We start from the raw sequence: 19,203 nt of genomic DNA on the forward strand, positions 1-19,203 counted from the left end.
GCTGTTGCCGGCGCCATTGAGTCCTCAGTAGGAGTTATAGTCCGCGGAGCTTCTGACACAACTTCGTCACAAGAACTGTGGTTACAAGAACCGCTATTCTTTTCACTGTACTGTTATTATACTTGTTTAACCCTCTATCTCTCTGCGTGGAGTTATCCCCTGTAAGTAAACCTGTTAACCCTTGTTCTGCCTCCCGTCCGTCACTGCATCCTGCGTTCCTGTGACTTCTACACTAATCTTAAACCAGTTCAAGACATGGTTATATACACTGCTTTAATGACCATGCAGGTTCATGAGCTTGAAAATCATAATGTGTTTGGTTGTTCAGTTATTATAACTTTTGCATCTTTTTAGTGATAAATACGGCTTTATTTCTATTATCCAATTTGAAAAAAAAGTTGTTTATTCGTGTGGATTTTGGTGACAATTCCATGCTGAAATCTACACACCCAAAAACCGCCTCCCATTGTTTACATCCGCGTCTACTAAAACACTGCAGCCCTACAGTACCTAGAGATCAAGTGATCATCAGGGTTGACAGAGGAGTGCCATTTCTGCTTTCAAAACCGTGTACATAATGTTCATTGAACTCCGTGTTTACAGTTAAGAGGGTAATAATCAGTCTCACCATTCCTTGTGAGGAAAAATTTCTATGTAGTTACAAATTCTATGAAGACGCTTTAAATCGTCTATATATAGTCATATGCACACCTGGTGAATAAACTGAAAATATGGTTGGAGACAAGTGTTTGACAAAATATGAAATTGTAGCAGGATGCCATTGACTTCACTCAAATCCATCAAAAATGCATCAATACTGAGGCAAAAACATGTGCTATTGCTGCTGCATTTTTCCTGCCAAGAGGTGCAGAAATGATGCAGAAATGATGCAGAAATTTTACTCTATGTCTGCACATACCCTTAGTCTTTTTTTTTTTTTTTTACTGAGAATAGGCAAAAGACCTTTGTGTGTCCAGTAGTAAGACCATGTAGCACCCACCTGGGAACACAATGGCCACATGACCCATTGAGTCCTTCATGCCTAGTATTCAAATGCAAAATCTTCATTTATTTATTTTTATAACAGTATGAGAAGTGACATATCTTTCACTAGCAACAAGTTGACATCATCTGAAATTACCTGATGATTCAACTGGCACAGAAATCCCTGCCAGCAAGTCAGCTCCACATCTGCTGTGTAGGCCAAAAGCAGGTGATAAGAGCACAAGAAAAGCTGTCCTTAAATCTAATGTATAATCTCTTAGACCTGTTCCTCTTATGGCAGTGCAGGGCATCCCACGCTATGTAGTAGATGTAGTAGTATAGATTATGCTTTACAGGAATATACTCATAAAATATTACTTCATCATACAAACTACCACAACATTACAATTTGTGACGTCTAAGGCTAAGTGCCCACGTAGTTTTTTGTCCTGCGGATTTTTCCGCGCAGATTTTAAGAAATCCGCAGGTCAAATGACCTGCATTTTTCCTGCGGATTTCTTCCTGTTTTTTTGCGGTTTTCTTGCGGTTTTTGTGCGGTTTTCCACTGCGGTTTTCCCCCTGCGGATTTGGAGAATGGAGCAGGTGGAAAACCGCACAAAAGAAGTGACATGCTGCTTTTTTTGTACCGCACACAAACCGCGCGGAAAAAACCGCAGCGTGTGCACAGCGTTTTTTTTTCCATTGATTTACATGCTACTGTAAATCACACTGCGGATCTGCAGCGTTTCTGCGCAGTAAAATCCGCTGCGGATCCGCAGGAAATATGCATCGTGTGCACATGGCCTAAGGCCTGCTGTATGGATATAGTATCAAAGACAAGTGGTCTATGTTTCAAGTGGAAAATAAAAAACTAGAATTATTATGGGTAACAAGGTCACTTTCTCTTTAACCTCTTAAAGTTGTTTTCCCAACTGGCTTAGTGGAGCGTTTCCTTGAAAGTTTTAGTGATGCGACATAGCTTTAACCCCTTCACCACCTTGCGATTTTCTGTTTTTGCTTTTTCATTTCTTGCTCCCCTTCTTGTCAGAGCCATATCTTTTTTATTTTTTCCATCAAGATGGCCATGTGAGGGCTTGTTTTTTCAGGACAAATTATACTTTTGAATGACACCATTGATTTTACCATATAGCTTACTGGAAAACGTTAAAAAAAAATCCAAGTGCGGTGAAATTGCATAAAAAAGTGCAATTCCACAATTGTTTGTTTTTTTACCATGTTCACTAAATGCTAAAACTGACCTCTATTGAGAACCTTTAAAGTATCCTCAAGCAAAAGATCTATGAGGATTGGAATCAATTCACACATCAAAACAGCAGTTCAGGGAACCTGTCCTGACGCCCTGCAAAGAAATTCAAGCAGAAACTATCCAAAAACTCACAAGTTAAATGGATGCAAGAATTGTGAAGGTGATATCAAAGAAGGGTTACTTCTCTGAAAGTGGCATTTAACTCAGTCGATCTGGAAGCACGTTATAAGACACGGCCATCAGTGCTCCTGTCACTTGATCGCGACGCGACAGTGGGTTGTCATGACAGTCGGGGTTCTCCAGAAGACCCCCGTGCCTGTCATTCTGAACCTCAGTAAACCACGTAATGAGAAAAAAGTCAAAACTCCACAATTACTTTTTTTTTTGGTCTCTGTAGCATTGCAATAAAACAACAGGTGACCAAAACATTGTATCTACCCCAAAATGGTATCAATGAAAATTGTCAGCTCCGCATGTAAAAAATAAGCCATCACCCAGGACCAGATCCCAAAAAATTGAGATGGTACGGGTCTTGGAAAATGGCAACATTTTTTTTCTTACAAACTTTGGATTTTTTTTCCACCACTTAAAAAAAAGTAACCCATACATTTTTGGTATCTGCGTAGGTGTACTGACCTGGAGAATCATAATGGCAGGTCAGTTTTAGCATTTAAATGACAAAAAACTGACTGGCACATCCAGACTAGTGTGAATAGGTGCATACCAGGAGGAGCTACCTCCATATACAATATAAAAAATAAGGTTGCACTCTGTCAGGCTAAGGCATGTCAATGTGGAATATGTGAAATTTGAATAGCAATATGGCTTTGGAGTTTTTGGAAAAATATGAGACGCTTAGCATATAACTTGGGCAAATTATATCTGCCCATCAACCAACTAGCCTTCTTTTTCTGACCAATTCGCTATGTGAATTTTGCATTGAATTTTACTTGTCTCTTGTCATATGGTCACATGGTCCTTTGCGACAGTTTTTTGTACACCCAAATCATATGTGATATATATTGTGGGCATATATTTACTTTTGCTGATATACAGCTTTTTTTGTAATCCCCATTTCATGTGTGATATATACCGTACATTGGGCTTATTTTTGCTCATGTTGATATACAGCTTTCTGTATTTGGGGAATATATTCTTTGACCTGTATCTATAGACAATAGAGTTATTGATGTTATAACCTGTCAGCATTTTATTCTTGTTAACTAAGTTCTATCCATTCATTTCTATACTATTGCTCATTGTTTTCCCACCTGTAGATCATTAGGGGCTATCAGGGCTAGTCTGGGACAGCCGTCGTGGAGTGGGCGCACTAAATGACCTTATCTTTTAGGGTGCCAACCTCCACTGCCAGGAAGGGATAGCAGACTATTGTAGGGAATTGGACAGGTTATATCTATGCTGGCTTGTGTTATTGGTATACACTGGGTTGGTGACATTTTAATATTTATGAATAAAATTTATTTTATTGGGAATATATGTTTGCACTAGACATGGTGGTAGCCATCCATCAACCATCCACCATGCCATCCATCTGGACCATCCAGGGATGCAATGCACTCATCAGTAAACAAGACTGTTTTAAAATTAGTCTTCATGTATGTCTAGGCTCGCTGCAACCATTTCTGCTTGTCAGCACTGTTTAGAGGTGGCCAAATAGCATGCTTATGCACAACTGCAAGATTCTGAAGGATCCTACACCTTCAGGTTTGCAGGACTCCAGAGGCCCCAGCAGCCTCAAATACCTGTTTGATGCTTGGAAATGGTATTTTAGCAGCTGCTCTCTTAGTTCAATTAATTTGTCTGGCAGAAACGTTCCTCACTATGCCTTTATCTGCCCAAAGCCATTTGTGCTCTGTATTAGTCACACATTTCTTTGCAGTACGATGATCTCACTTAAGTTTTCATGAAATATCTAATGTTTTCATACCTTGTCCAATTCACTGCACTATTTAATGCTTTTCAGCAGCAAAAGATCCTTTTTCTTTCCCATATAGCTTGAAACCTGTAGCCTGCCTGATAATCTGGAAAGTTTTTCTAAAGTAGTTGTCCTTTAATTATCACAGGAGAGAGGAGGAATGCAGCACGTCCATCTGGTAAGTAGAAAAAAAATATTTATTTAAATCCTTTAAAACAAAAAATTTCCAGGAAAAACGTTAAAACTGACGTGTTTCTGGCGAACAACACCCTTAATCATAGTATATGGAAAACAGTGGAATGAGTTACATTATAAAGCAACAAGGAACCAATCACATAAATTGTCCAATGCAAAGCCAAAACAATGCTAAAGTGTCTCACATACAAAAATATTGGCTAAGTAATCCAAAAAGCCTCTTGTGTCGTCAGAAATTTTTGCCAGCTCCCTCCCCTTTCAAGACATTTAACCTTTTCAATGCAGTAGAACTTTTTGTGCACTTTACAAAGTGCTTCACCGCTCTGGAATACGATCCATTTTTATTGCTAATCAGGGGTGGACACTCACAGCTTGGGGCCCCTGTGCAAGAAATGTGTCTGGGCCCCCTTCCTTTTATGGCGGCAAAGCTACATATATATATATAGCCACACACGCATACATGTATATATATTACATACTCTCCTTTATTGTGTTAAGTATATTGCTGTCCCTTTTACAGTGCCCTCTCTTATTATGTACAGTACCGTCCCTTACATATTGAATTATATAGAGCCCTGTTTTTTATTACATACCGTCTTGTTTTGTTAGCTGTATAATGCAATGCCGCAGTAGCGGGTTGCAAAAAAGCTTGCGGACCACCGTTTTTCATTTTTCCAATACTATGGAAATAGTATTCTGTTAAGCCCCTGAAGTTTCAAGGTGCTCAACACACATCTAGTTAAAATCTTTGAGGGATCTAATGTCAAAAATAGGGTCACTTGGGGGGGTTCCACTGTTTAGGCACCTCAGGGGCTCTCCAAACACGACATGGCGCCGGCTATTGATTCAAAAAATGTAGTATTCAAAAAATTCTTGTGAAGCACCTGAAGGGTTAATACACTTCTTGAATATGGTTTTGAGTATCTTGAGGGATTCAGTTTTTAGAATGGTATCATTTTTGGGTATTTTCTGTCATATGGGCCCCACAAAGTCATTTCAAATGTGATGTGGTCCCTGAAAAAATGGTTTTGTAAATTTTATGGAAAAATGAAAAATTGCTGATCAACTTTTAACCCTTCTAACTTCGTAACAAAAAAACATTATCTTTCAAAAATTGTGCTGATATAAAGTAGACTTGTGGGAAATGTTATTTATTAACTACTTTTTGTGCCATAACTCTCTGGTTTAAGGGCATAAAGATTAAAAGTTTGAAAATTGTGAAATTTTCAAAAGTTTTGCCAAATTTCCAATATTTTCAGAAATAAAAGCAAGTCATATCGAACAAATTTTACCACTATCATAAAATACAATATGTCACGAAAAAAACAGTCTCAGAATCAGTGGGATATATTGAAGCTTTCCAGAATTATAACCACATAAATTGACAGTGGTCAGAATTGTAAAAATTGGCCTGGTCACCAAGGCGAAAACAGGCTTCCTGTGTGCCCATATTAATAGGCCATATACATCCCGGGGGTTGACAGATTCCCTTTAATGTATATTAATACACTCACACTACACTAGATGCACCTACGCAGAGCTTTAATGAAAATAAAAATCATGGGAGTGCTTATTTAAAGAAATGGACAAAGAGGCAGAAAACTTTTACTATCAGACAGATAATAGAAAAATACATGATCATATCCACTGTCTCCAGGAATTAAATGTATATTTAATATTCTATAAAGCAGTCCTATTTATTTTTAATTGTCACAAATCAATCTTCAGTGGTTATACAGGAGTTAGGATAAATCAATGACTATGTATTGTTATGTGGATTAATAGGAATCCTGACCTTACAGCTTAATGCAACTGAATATTCAAATTTAATTGCAGTTAAAGCGGCATTCTGATTTCAGCAAATATAAAAGCTATTTTTGAAGAATGAAAAAAGTTACCGTTTTTGATTATAATTCTGTATATATTCAGACAATTTCTTCCTCTTGTCAATCAATAACAACTTTCAATGATTGTTAGTGGATCGCAAAAGAATCTTCCAATTAATTTCTACAGAAAAATGACTTGTTGTTATGTTCAGGCTTTTAAAGACACCAAGCAATTAAAAGTAGTAACGTCCATTCTTCAGGCATTTTCTTCTGTTTAGATGATACATATCAGGGGTCGGGAGTCGGGACGAGGGGTATGGCACTATCTTCTGCTTAATCAAGGGGGGCGCAGTTTAAAAAAAAAAAGATGTTGCTGAATGCCTGCAGCTTTCTATCTTGGCACTTTCATCTGGCAGCAGACATTCAGCAAAGTGAAGACAGCAAGTCACTGACTTGCTGTCACTCTGTGAGAACAGAGAAATGTCCTCTGTGCTGTGTCCCGGTGCTTTGTCACCAGAACCACCAACCATCAGTTTTGTTGTATGATGGAAGTAAAATTCGTCATACATATCTCTTTATCTATATTAAGGACTGTTTGGCTTCCATTAAGATCAGTTTTTTGTGGCCAGCATTTGTTGAATACCCTAATGGAAACTAGTCGGCCCCCATTATAGTTAAAGGGAACCTGTCACCCCCCCAGGGCGTTTTTAAGTAAAAGAGTCACTTTCAGGGAGGAAAAAGAAAGAGGAGGAGGGGGATGGGGGAAGGCGCAGCTAGAGTTGTCACAGCACAGGCATACTACACCGGAGGAGGCGGGGCCCAGACACAACAGGGGCATGATAGACGGCTGATACAGGGAGGGCACACCATACCTATGGGAGTCATTACAGGTATGAGGGCCTATTTATAAAAGTCAATGTTTCTGCGTTACTAGGGGTCAGAAACAGAAGAGCCACCTTCACAGAATGCAGCCTTAGTGCTGCTGAAGGTGGGTCTTTTACTTAAAAACGCCCTGGGGGGGTGACAGGCTCCCTTTAAATTATATTAGTTTCCATGACTGTCTTTAGGTTTGACATTTAAAATACAGGACGTCAGTGATGAATATCACTGTGTCCTGTCCCTCATATTATGTAAATGGTTCGCTAACAATGAACGATTCTATATCTAACTTTGAATGATAACTATCCTAGTGCATGTGGTCGTTGGAGCTTGTTACGTTACCTATTTGGGCGGGGTAGAGTTAGATGTCCTGTTACCTTAGTCTCAGACCCATTACTTTGCTTAGGGGAGCGCCATTTGCTTCATCTGCCTATGCAATAGAAATGAATGGTAGGGCTAAAAAATTACGCCCAGAAGATACTTCTACTTGAGAGTTTTGCAAGCATTTTTTCCTTAACAAATCTGAACATTACCATATATTAACTGCTTTATGGATTTAAAACAAACAAAAAAAAACAGAAAAAGGCAAATAAAAAGAAACCAAGAAATGCTGGAAGAATAATAACAAAAAATGGTAACTGGAAAAAACGTTGCTAAACACATCAGGAAACCATCCAAAAACACAAACAAAAAACAATCAGGATTTCAAAGCTCTGAGTAAACGACAGAGACAAGGTTAGATTCCAGTAGTGTCTTCTGCTTTAAAAAATGCACTGCTGGAAAAAAAAAGCAGTGGGAATAAACCCTTATACAGCTCTGACAACTGTAATCAGTCCTACACCTGTATTTCCATTGCAAGATCAGGACAATGTTTTATTATCCACTGCAAGTAAACAATGATTATTACTATTTATTGATGGCAAGCAGAAACTATGAAAATCACAAGAAATTCACACAAAGCATTCTGGAAGATTGGGTAACATTTAATTACACAAAGAATATCCATTTAAAAGAAATCTGTCAGCAGGGTTTTGGTGTGGAATCTAAAAGCAGCATCATGTCGAGACTGAGTGCCTGATTCCAGTGATGTATGCCTTTCTTGGTGCAGTTTTGATAGAATCCCTGCTTTGATGTAGATGTAGCAGAGCTAAGTCTTCTTGGCTGTGTAAAACCTTGCCCAGACCTCTGACTGTCAGCTTCCTGTGTATACTGAATTGTCAGCAAGCTGCCAATCGGTGGTGGGGGCGGGGTTCCACAGATTAGCCAGACTGGTCAGCATGAGTCATGTAGTCAGCCAGTGATAATCTCCTGCTAATCAAGCACTTATTTTACTGAAATTACAATACACAGCCTAATAAGTCACACATCAGTGTAATTAGACTTTCTGCCCTCACATTATGATGCTCTCAGATAAAGTAACAAAACCCTACTGACAGATTCCCTTTAACCCCTTCACCCCCAAGGGTGGTTTGCACGTTCATGACCGGGCCAATTTTTACAATTCTGACCACTGTACCTTTATGAGGTCATAACTCTGGAACGCTTCCATGGATCCCGGTGATTCTGACATTGTTTTCTCGTGACATATTGTACTTCATGTTAGTGGTAAAATTTCATTCAAATAACTTGCGTTTATTTGTGAGAAAAACGGAAATTTGGCGAAAATTTTGAAAATTTCGCAATTTTCCAACTTTGAATTTTTATGCCCTTAAATCACAGAGATACGGCACACAAAAAACTTGATAACTAACATTTCCCACATGTTTACTTTACATCAGCACAATTTTGGAACCAAAATTTTTTTTTGTTAGGAAGTTATAAGGGTTAAAAGTTGACCAGCGATTTCTCATTTTTACAACACCATTTTATTTTTAGGACCACATCACATTTGAAGCCACTTTGAGGGGTCTATATGATAGAAAATACCCAAAAGTGACACCATTCTAAAAACTGCACCCATTAAAGTGCTCAAAACCACATTCAAGAAGTTTATTAACCCTTTAGGTGCGTCACAGGAATTTTTTTGAATATTTAAAAAAAAAAATGAACATCTAACTTTTTTCATAAAAAAAATACTTCAGGTTCAATTTTTTTTATTTTACCAAGGGTAACAGGAGAAATTGGACTGCAAAAGAACCACTGTTTCGGTGCATGGCAGAGTTAAGAATGGAAGGAGCACCGTTTGACTTTTTCAATGCAAAATTGGCTGGAATTCAGATTGGACGCCATGTCACGTTTGGAGAGTCCCTGATGTACCTAAACAGTGGAAACCCCCTACAAGTGACCCCATTTTGGAAACTAGACCCCCCAAGGAACTTATCTAGATATGTGGTGAGAACTTTGAACCCACAAGGGCTTTACAGAAGTTTATAACGTACAGCGGTACAATTAAAAAATCATATTTTTTCCACAAAAATTATCTTTTCACCCCAATTTTTATTTTTCCAAGGGTAACAGGACCCTAAAAGTTATTGTGCAATTTGTCCTGAGTACGCTGATACCCCACATGTGGGGGTAAACCACTATTTGGGCGCATGGCAGAGCTCGGAAGGGAAGCAGCGCCATTTGACTTTTTGGCTGGAATTGAGATCGGACACCATGTCGCGTTTGGAAAACCCCTGATGTACCAAAACAGTGGAAACCCCCCACAAATGACACCATTTTGGAAACTAGACCCCCTAAGGAACTTATCTAGATGTGTGGTGAGAACTTTGAACCCCCATGGGCTTCACAGAAGTTTATAACATAAAGCCATACAATTAAAAAATCATATTTTTTCCACAAAAATGATCTTTTCACCCTCAATTCTTATTTTTCCAAGGGTAACAGGACCCTAAAAGTTATTGTGCAATTTGTCCTGAGTACGCTGATACCCCACATGTGGGGGCAAACCACTATTTGGGCGCATGGCAGAGCTCGGAAAGGAAGCAGCGCCATTTGACGTTTTTGGCTGGAATTGAGATCGGACACCATGTCGCATTTGGAAAACCCCTGATGTACCAAAACAGTGGAAACCCCCCACATATGACACCATTTTGGAAACTAGACCCCCTAAGGAACTTATCTAGATGTGTGGTGAGCACTTTGACCCCCCCAGTTCTTCACAGAAGTTTATAATGCCCGGGCGTGAAAATAAAAAATTCGTATTTTTTCCACAAACATGATCTTTTAGTCACCATTTTTTTATTTTCCCAAGGGTACCAGGAGAAATTGGACCCCAAAAGTTGTTGTCCAATTTGTCCTGAGTATGCTGATACCCCATATGTGGGAGAAAACTACTGTATGGGCACACATCGGGGCTCGGAAGGGAAGTAGTGACGTTTTGGAATGCAGACTTTGATGGAATGGTCTGCGGGTGTCATGTTGCCTTTGGAGAGCCCCTAATGTACCTAAACAGTGAAAAACCCCCACAAATGACCCCATTTTGAAAACTAGACCCACTAAGGAACTTATCTAGATGTGAGGTGAGCACTTTGAACCCCCAAGGGCTTCACAGAAGTTTATAATGCCAGGTCATGAAAATAAAAAAATCGTATTTTTTCCAGAAACATGATCAATTAGTCCCCAATTTTTTCATTTTCCCAAGGGTAACAGGAGAAATTGGACCCCAAAAGTTGTTGTCCAATTTGGCCTGAGTACGCTGACACCCCATATGTGGGAGAAAACTACTGTATGGACACACGTCGGGGCTCGGAAGGGAAGCAGTGACGTTTTGGAATGCAGACTTTGATGGAATGGTCTGCGGGTGTCATGTGCGTTTGGAGAGCCCCTGATGTACCTAAACTATTGAAACTCCCCACAAGTGACCCCATTTTGGACACTAGACCCCCCACGGAACTTATCTAGATGTGTGGTGAGCACTTTGAACCCCCAAGTGCTTCACAGAAGTTTATAACACTCAGACGTGAAAATAAAAAAATCATTTTTTTCCACAAAAATGATATTTTTGCCCCCAATTTTTTATTTTCCTAAGGGTAACAGGAGAAATTGGACCCCAAAAATTGTTTTGCAATTTGTCCTGAGTAGGCTGATACCCTACATGTGGGGGTAAAACACTGTTTGGGCGCATGGCAGAGCTTGGAAGGGAAGGAGCACCATTTGACTTTTTCAACTCAGAATTGGCTGGAATTGAGATCAGACGCCATGTTGCATTTGGAGAGCCCCTGATGTGCCCAAACAGTGGAAACCCCCCAATTATAACTCCAACCCTAACCCCAACACACCCCTAACCCTAATCTGAGCCCTAACCGTAGCCCTAACCCTAACCCTAGCCCTAACCCTAACCCTAGCCCTAACCCTAGCCCTAACCCTAACCCTAATGGGAAAATGGAGATAAATACTTTTTTTTTAATTTTATTATTTTTCCCTAACTAAGGGGGTGATGACGGGGGGTTTGATTTACTATTTATGGCGGTTTTTATGTTTGGCAGCTGTCGCACGCTAAAAGACGCTTTTTATTGTAAAAATAGTTTTTGCATCACCACATATTGAGAGCTATAATTTTTCCGTATTTTGACTCACCGAGTCATGTGAGGTCTTATTTTTTGCGGGACGAGTTGGCGTTTTTATTGGTACCATTTTCGGGCACGTGACATTTTTTGATCGCTTTTTATCCCTATTTTTGGGACGCAGAATGAACAAAAACCAGCATTTCATGAATTTCTTTTGGGGGGGTGCGTTTTCACCGTTCCGCGTGCGGTAAAATTGATAAAGCGGTTTTATTCTTCGGGTCAGTACGGTTACAGCGATACCTCATTTAGGTCGTTTTTTTATGTTTTTGTCGGTTTTATGCAATGAAAACTATTTTATATAAAAAATAATTATTTTTGCATCGCTTTATTCTGCGAGCTATAACTTTTTTATTTTTTCGCTGATGATGCTGTGTGGTGGCTCGTTTTTTGCGGGACAAGATGACGTTTTCAGCGGTACCATGGATATTTATATGCGTCTTTTTGATCGCGCGTTATTACACTTTTTGTTTGGCGGTATGATAATAAATCATTATTTTTTGCTTCGTTTTTTATTTTTATTTTTTAAGGGGTTCGCTAAAGGGGTTAACTAATGGGACAGTTTTATAGGGCGGGTCATTACGGACGCTGCGATACCTAATATGTGTACTTTTATTGTTTTTTTTTTATTATTTCCAAAAAATGTATTTATTGGGGGAATATTTTTTTTTTTTTCTAATTTATTTGGCGATTTTTTTTTTTTATTATTTTAACACTTTTTTTATTTATTTTTTTTACTTTATTAAATAGTCCCAGTTGGGACATCACTGTCCTGTGACAGATCGCTGATCTGTCACATCACAGATCACTGTGACAGATCAGCGATCTGACACAGGCACTGCAGAAGGCTTCCTCATGCCTGCGCTTTGCAGGCACTGAGGAAGCCAGCTTCCTCAGGCCCCCGAAGGCCCCCGTCGCCATCTTGGATTCGGGGGCCTGGAGGAAAGGAGTCCCCCGCAGCAGCGCTGCACATTGCGCTGCTGTGGGGGGCTCAGGGAAGCACGGAGGGAGCCCCCTCCCTGCCGATGCTTCCCTTTAACCCCCGGTACACCGCGATCATGTTTGATCGCGGTGTGCAAGGGGTTAACATGTCGGGGGCGGTCCGTGACCGCCCCTGACACATTGTGCCGGGTGTCAGCTGTGATAATCAGCTGACACCCGGCCGCGATCAGTGGCGCTCACCACGTGGGCGCCGCTGATCGCGCTAGACGTACTATCCCGTCCATGGGCATAGGGGCCCAGGTCCCATGGACGGGATAGTACGTCGGATGGCAGAAAGGGGTTAATGGCTCATACATATGTGAATCCCATAGGCACTTTGTATCATATAGTTTCTTCATAATTGACCATACTGCCTTGTGTAGAAAACTTTGAATGCGCAGTTATAATTGGCTGCAGTAGGCTGTTGTGGATATGATTGGCTACCACTCATAGGGAAATCTGTCACTGGAGTTGTCTGACTACTGGCTCTATAACCCTTTGCATTATTCTCCTCCACCATCTTCTAAGCTGATCACCAAATCCCTTCAAAAATGCTACTTAGGTAAAAGTGCAAATTGTCTCTTCAAAGTGGAAGAGGACTTGAGTTCTAATACCTCCTATTGGAATTAGCAATCCTACAAGTCAATAACAACTCTTTAACGAGCCTTGCAATATGACTTTAGATAAAAGCCAAACCAACATCCCAATTTGCAGACACAGTGTTTCTGTGAATTGCACCTCATCAGTGCAAAGTATGAGATATTATTTGGCTAGTTGGGAGACTGGGATATAAGGGATAAGGTTTCTCCTTGTGGAGAGTGACAAGCCAGGTTTGGCACGTATGAGAAAGCTTAAATGCCTTGCATGCTCCTCTGGGAAGTTAAATATGGAAACTGTCTATTCAGAGAGGAAGAGGACTTGAATGCTAGTGCCACGTATTCCAATACTATACTCATTACTTGAACTTACAAGAGGCAATCAGCAGAAAAGAAGAAGAATGTGCTCCAGTGTGATTTGAAATTGACCTTCCACCTGATGCACTCTATGGCAGAGTATATAACTCAGATGACTTTGTGTATGTGTATACCATGATTAAGGCTTAATTGCTGAAACGCGTTGGTCATATCTCTGCTTCTTGTGTTACCCACATTGTTTTTTCATGTTTTTAAGAAGCAAATAAAAAAACTTTTTTTAATACATTAGTTTATTGCTTCATCGCTGGAGCACATTCTTCTTCTTTTCTGCTGATTGCTGAACGCCCTGGACTGGGGCGGCTCCATGCAGAGGACTTCCACTACTACAGACAAGTATGCTGTGGTGAGCTGACTTTCCTTTTCCCCTACCCTATTTTTTGATACAAGAGGCAATATCACAAATCACTGTGTCTGAAAATTGGGATTTTGGTTTGACTTTTATCCTAAGTCATATTGCAAGGCTCATTAAAGGGTCGATATTGACTTTTAGGATTGCTACTTCCAACAGGTGGCGCTAGAGTTCAAGTCCTCTTTCTCTTTGAAAAGACAATTTACTAATTTAATTTCCCAGAGCATGCAAGGCATTTAAGCTTTCTCATACGTGCCAAACCTGGCTTGTCACTCTCCACAAGGAGAAACCTTACCCCTTAGAACTGAGTATTCAGTCAAAAGCACATGGATTTAAATAAGAAATGTTCCCAACTATGTTCAAACTATTTTAGGACAAAGGTATTTATAACATCTTTTTTTTCTACATACTTGATTGCTACTTCTGGTTTCACTTTTTCAATTTTATGTGCTACAACATTATATTCATAGCAAAGTTTTAAAATAAGTTCAGTTTCCAATTCAGTTACTCTGATGTAAAGGCTGAGGGCTAGAGGTATAGTTTCTGTGGGTAGTGTAACATTTATTGCACTTGCCTCCATTTTTTAACATGTTTCCTAAAAGATTAATCTTCATGTCTGCTCCGTACTGAAGTGACCGTACTAAAACCAACATTATGCCAAGTGTAAAAATGTCTCTAATCGTCATGAAGTGCCATTTTTTTCGACCATATCATTTCAATTTGAAGACTAGATATAAATTCAGGGAAAGTTTCTATGCAAATTGCCTCTTCAGAGAAAAAGAGGACTTGAACTCTATAGCGCCACCTGTTGGTAGTAGCGATCCTACAAGTCACAATCAACCCTTTAACGAGTCTTGTAATATGACTTACAAAAGCAAAATCAGAATCTCAATTTGCAGACAGAGTGTTTTTGTTTTTTTTTAAACCATTCAGGTTAGTTATAAACAACTCAGTATATAAGCTCATCAACTTAAACGTCGTTGTTTCAACTCTCATCATCATGGTTCATATTTATTTTAGTACAGCAAACCAAGGGTATACACAAAAGACATCCTGAACATCAATAAACATCACTAAAATTCACTGATATTTGATCAGGTGCTGCCATTTTTTAAATTTCCAGACACCCTCTGCATCAGAACCACCACCGCCTTCGCTGTTTAATTTATAAATCAAGTATAATCTAGAAAGGATCAGCCCGACACACTTATTCACAGATACATGCTTCTCTTTGAAAATTCCTAAATTACTCACATCCCACAAACTCTGAATCACACAAATCATAATTAACCATAGGATTCTATTTTTCACACGACCACATGCACCAATTCCAAACATTGCAACACGCCAGTCAATAAAACTCACACCCGCTAACTCCTTACACAACCCACCTACACACTTCCACATACTGCACGCGTAATCACAGTCCCACATAGTATGCCACACAGTCTCACATCCACCAAATCCTTTTAAACTACATTTATTCCAATTCACTCTAAAGCCAGATGCACCACAGAAAAACTCCAGAAGCAACTGATCCCTACTCATAGACGCAACACTTTCACTCACAGCCACATCATCCATGTATCCAAGAACTTTCACATGCTTTCCACCACTCCCAGGTACCAACAGACCTCACATCATTTTATCACGTCTCACCAAGCACAACAAAGGTTCAATCACGCATACAAACAAGACAGGGGACATGGGATACCCTTGCCTTACACCAGACTTAATATTCACTTTCTCACTCAACCACCCATTAACAAGAAACTCAATTGACACACAATCAAACATAGACATTATCCCATTCACAAATTTTTGAGGAAATCCCATTCTCTCCAGAACTTTAAACAAAAACACATGCGAGACCCTATCAAACACTTTCTCAAAATCAATTGACAGAACCATAAACTTCCGTTTCCTTCCCATGCTGTCTCCAATTAAATCCCTTAATAACAATAAGTTATCACTCATACTTCTTCCAAGCATAGCACACACTTGATCCTCATCCACAACACTTCCAATCACCTCACGCATACAATTCGCCAACAATTTGCTATAGATTTTGTAATCTGCATTCAACAATGTTATAGTTCTCCAATTCTCTAAACACTTTCTCTCACCTTTCTTATGCACAAGCACAACCACCCCCTCTTTCATTGATTCACACAACTTACCACTCTCCCACATATACTTACATATCTCAGTCAAATCAGCACTCAGAAAATCCCATGCCTTCACATAGAATTCTACCGGCAATCCGTCTTTACCTGGTGTCTTATTCTTTTTAGCACTCTTCATCACGTTTTCTACTTCTTCCATAATTACGTCCTCATTCAAAATATCACATTCTCCACTATCCAACTTGTTCTCTAACCCATTCAACACTTCTGAAACAAGACCAGAATCAATCCATTTTTTATCATATAACTTGTTATAGAACCTATTCACCTCCTTTATCAGATTCTCACCTGACACGCACAAACCGTTACTATCCAGGATTTTATCCATATCAACCTTTCTCCCATTCATTTTCTTAAAAAAGAACCTCGTGCACTTTTCATCTTTCTCAAGATGTTCTATTTTGGTGCGATAGATTATTTCTTTCCCTTTTCATCCATAACACTCTTTATTTCACTCTTTGTCTCAGCCATCAGATCAGACACATCCATGCCACTTTCTCCACACTTCCTTAACCAGTCTAAACGCCTGTTTACATCATTAAATCTACTCCGATAAATAGCAGCTTTTTTATAGCCCCTTTTTTTGAAGAATTTTTTGCAACACACCTTAACCCAGTCCCACCATTCCAGCACACACGCAAAATCCCTCTTACATACTCTCCACTCTTTATACTTTATTTTATATTCATTCATCACATCCTCATCTTCTAACAATCTTACATTCAGCTTCCAAACCCCACCCACATACACACGGTCATCAATCGCACTAAGCACATCTCTCAAACACTCATGATCAGAAAAAGGTACAGCATTTTGTTCAAAATTCATACACAACATATTTTTGGAAAACAACATTTTATCTATCATGGATGCAATACCACCCCTATCAGCATGGTATGTTGGTGGTGGTGGGATGCCAAATTTGAGAGCAGCAGCATCTAGAAGGGAAAAATCAGAAATAAGATTGGATAACTTTTTACCAATTATGTCACAATTCCCTTCTGTGATGCAATTAAATTCTCCAACTAAAACTGTAGGCATTTTGCCCGGAAGAAACTAACTTAATTTTTCCAAAAGAGCCAGACACTCCTTTTTCCTGTCGTGTCCTGATGGACAATACACATTAATAATTCTAGCCCGCCACCCCCTATAGCTGACATGTGCAATTATACATCTACCCACCTCTACCACCGTGTAGCTATCTAAACTAATCTCCTTGTTACCCATCAATATCCCTACACCATCATTCCTATTAACACATGAGCCAGACCATACATGCTGTCCGTAAGGCCAGTCCTTATCGCTTGGAGAGTCCACAATCCCACATTCCTGAAGACAAAAGATGTGAGCATTCATCTGTTTAATATAATCTAGAGCGATTGCCCTCCTGAATTTGGATCTAATTTGCCTGACATTTAGGGACACAATGCCCCAACCAGCTTGGGGAGCCATAACATGACTGTGTTATTTACATGACGACAAACACGCCACTTCTTCAGCCGTTTCGTCTTCCATCTGGAACTGCAACTCCATGAATTTGTTTACGTCTTCAGGAATGCCTAAGAAAGCATTGGTGTCAGGAGAGAAGACATTCTGAGGGTAACTACGTTCACTCACCGGACTTAAACCAACTTCACCGGGGTCTGCCCAATCCATTCTGGGCTTCTTACAGGAAGTTCCAGGCTCCTCATCCTCTGAGGACCTCGCAAGAGTGAAGTCACCTTGATCTCCACAACTGGCCAACTCCTCCTCAGTAGTAAACCAACATACACTGGGGGTATTGCCAAGAGTACTCTCCAACTCCCCCTCCCCACAGACATCAGACTGATGAGAGAGCTCATATTCAACATCAGCAACTTCCAAAACTGCCACCTCTGGGCTGGGAGACTCGGCTTGGGGCAGGGCCTCCTCTTGTGCATCCATGATTTCAGGTTCCTCAATAAGATGCGGGTCTGAAACCTGTGGAATGTCAACAACAGGAGCAGGGGGCGCAGCTGCCCCACCTGAGACCTCAGCATAAGACCTAGGACTGATCCTGGTCTTACAGTCCCGATACTTATGGCCCTCCTCACCACAAGCATTACACATAACAGGATTTGTGCAGTCTTTTTCCATATGGCCAGAAGCTTTGCAATTCCTGCAAGTTGGCATCTCCTTGCAACTATCCTGGGTATGCCCAAAATGTTTACACCTCCTGCAATACATCGGGGCATCTGAAAAGAACAAAAAAACACTATTTTTCCCAATTGAAAAATTAAGAGGGGGTTAATGGATGCCTCCTGGACCTTGGGGATCCATCCCAAATCTCACAAAAAAATTGTACTTCCCGGTCCAGAGCCCTTCTCCATTCAGGACCCTGTGGGAGTACTGAACATAAATGCAATGTCTTTTCAAAAATAAAGCAATGTCCTCCAGGGAAACAAAAGGGTTGTGCATGAAAACTACAAGTGGGATATCTCCCTTAGAGTACAGGACAGTAAAGGTATGACCTTCCAGAAAGGATTTGCAACTCCATTTTTCAGGGCAGTAAACAAATTCTGGCAAGCGCCATAGAAGATAGCACCAGTACATACCTCTCTTCCCTCCTAAACTCCTGCAGGCATATTATATCAGACTTCCGAATCTTCAGGATGTCATAAAACACCATGTTGACCAAATATCCCAGAGAAAAATGCAACAGCTTATCTTCAGCTATGTCAATCCTGAATCCATTTTTGACCTGGCTATCACCGGTCCCAGAGAATTGAAGTCGGACTCCCATCGTCCACAGCTCCAAGGATCTCCTCCCCGAATCCTCCTGGCTATCTCCCAAAAGCAGCGACCGGCTTAAGCCACCGAAGTGGCGATGCCGGAAGGCCAAGAGACAGCACTCAAGGTATTCAGGAAACTTTGCTCCTCGTCAGTGCAAAGTGTGAGAACTGATTTGGCTAGGTGAGAGGCTCTGGACTGAGGTCTAAAGGGTAAGGTTTCTCTTTGTGGAGAGTGACATGCCAGCTCTGGCTTGTCAAGGTAAGGAGGCTTATTCGCCATGCAATGCTCCTCTGGGAAAATAATATGCAAATTCATTTGAATGGGTCTACGTGTTTACGTGTCTCCGGCATGTGTGAAAACTGTATGA

At 40.2% G+C, this 19,203-nt stretch overlaps 1 long non-coding RNA gene across 1 annotated transcript in view; it reads left to right on the plus strand.

The window, feature by feature from the left end:
* Positions 1-4,091: 4,091 nt before the first annotated feature.
* The window catches only part of LOC141092750 (uncharacterized), a 32,701-nt gene continuing 17,589 nt past the window's right edge, over positions 4,092-19,203 (plus strand). Inside the window, exon 1 of the long non-coding RNA XR_012232892.1 lies at positions 4,092-4,365. This is a non-coding gene — a long non-coding RNA (uncharacterized lncRNA). The remainder of the gene's footprint in view (positions 4,366-19,203) is intronic.

Source organism: Dendrobates tinctorius, unplaced genomic scaffold (genome assembly GCF_039654945.1).
Source record: "Dendrobates tinctorius isolate UK_male_01 unplaced genomic scaffold, ASM3965494v1 ptg000060l, whole genome shotgun sequence".
NCBI classification, from domain to species: domain Eukaryota; kingdom Metazoa; phylum Chordata; class Amphibia; order Anura; family Dendrobatidae; genus Dendrobates; species Dendrobates tinctorius.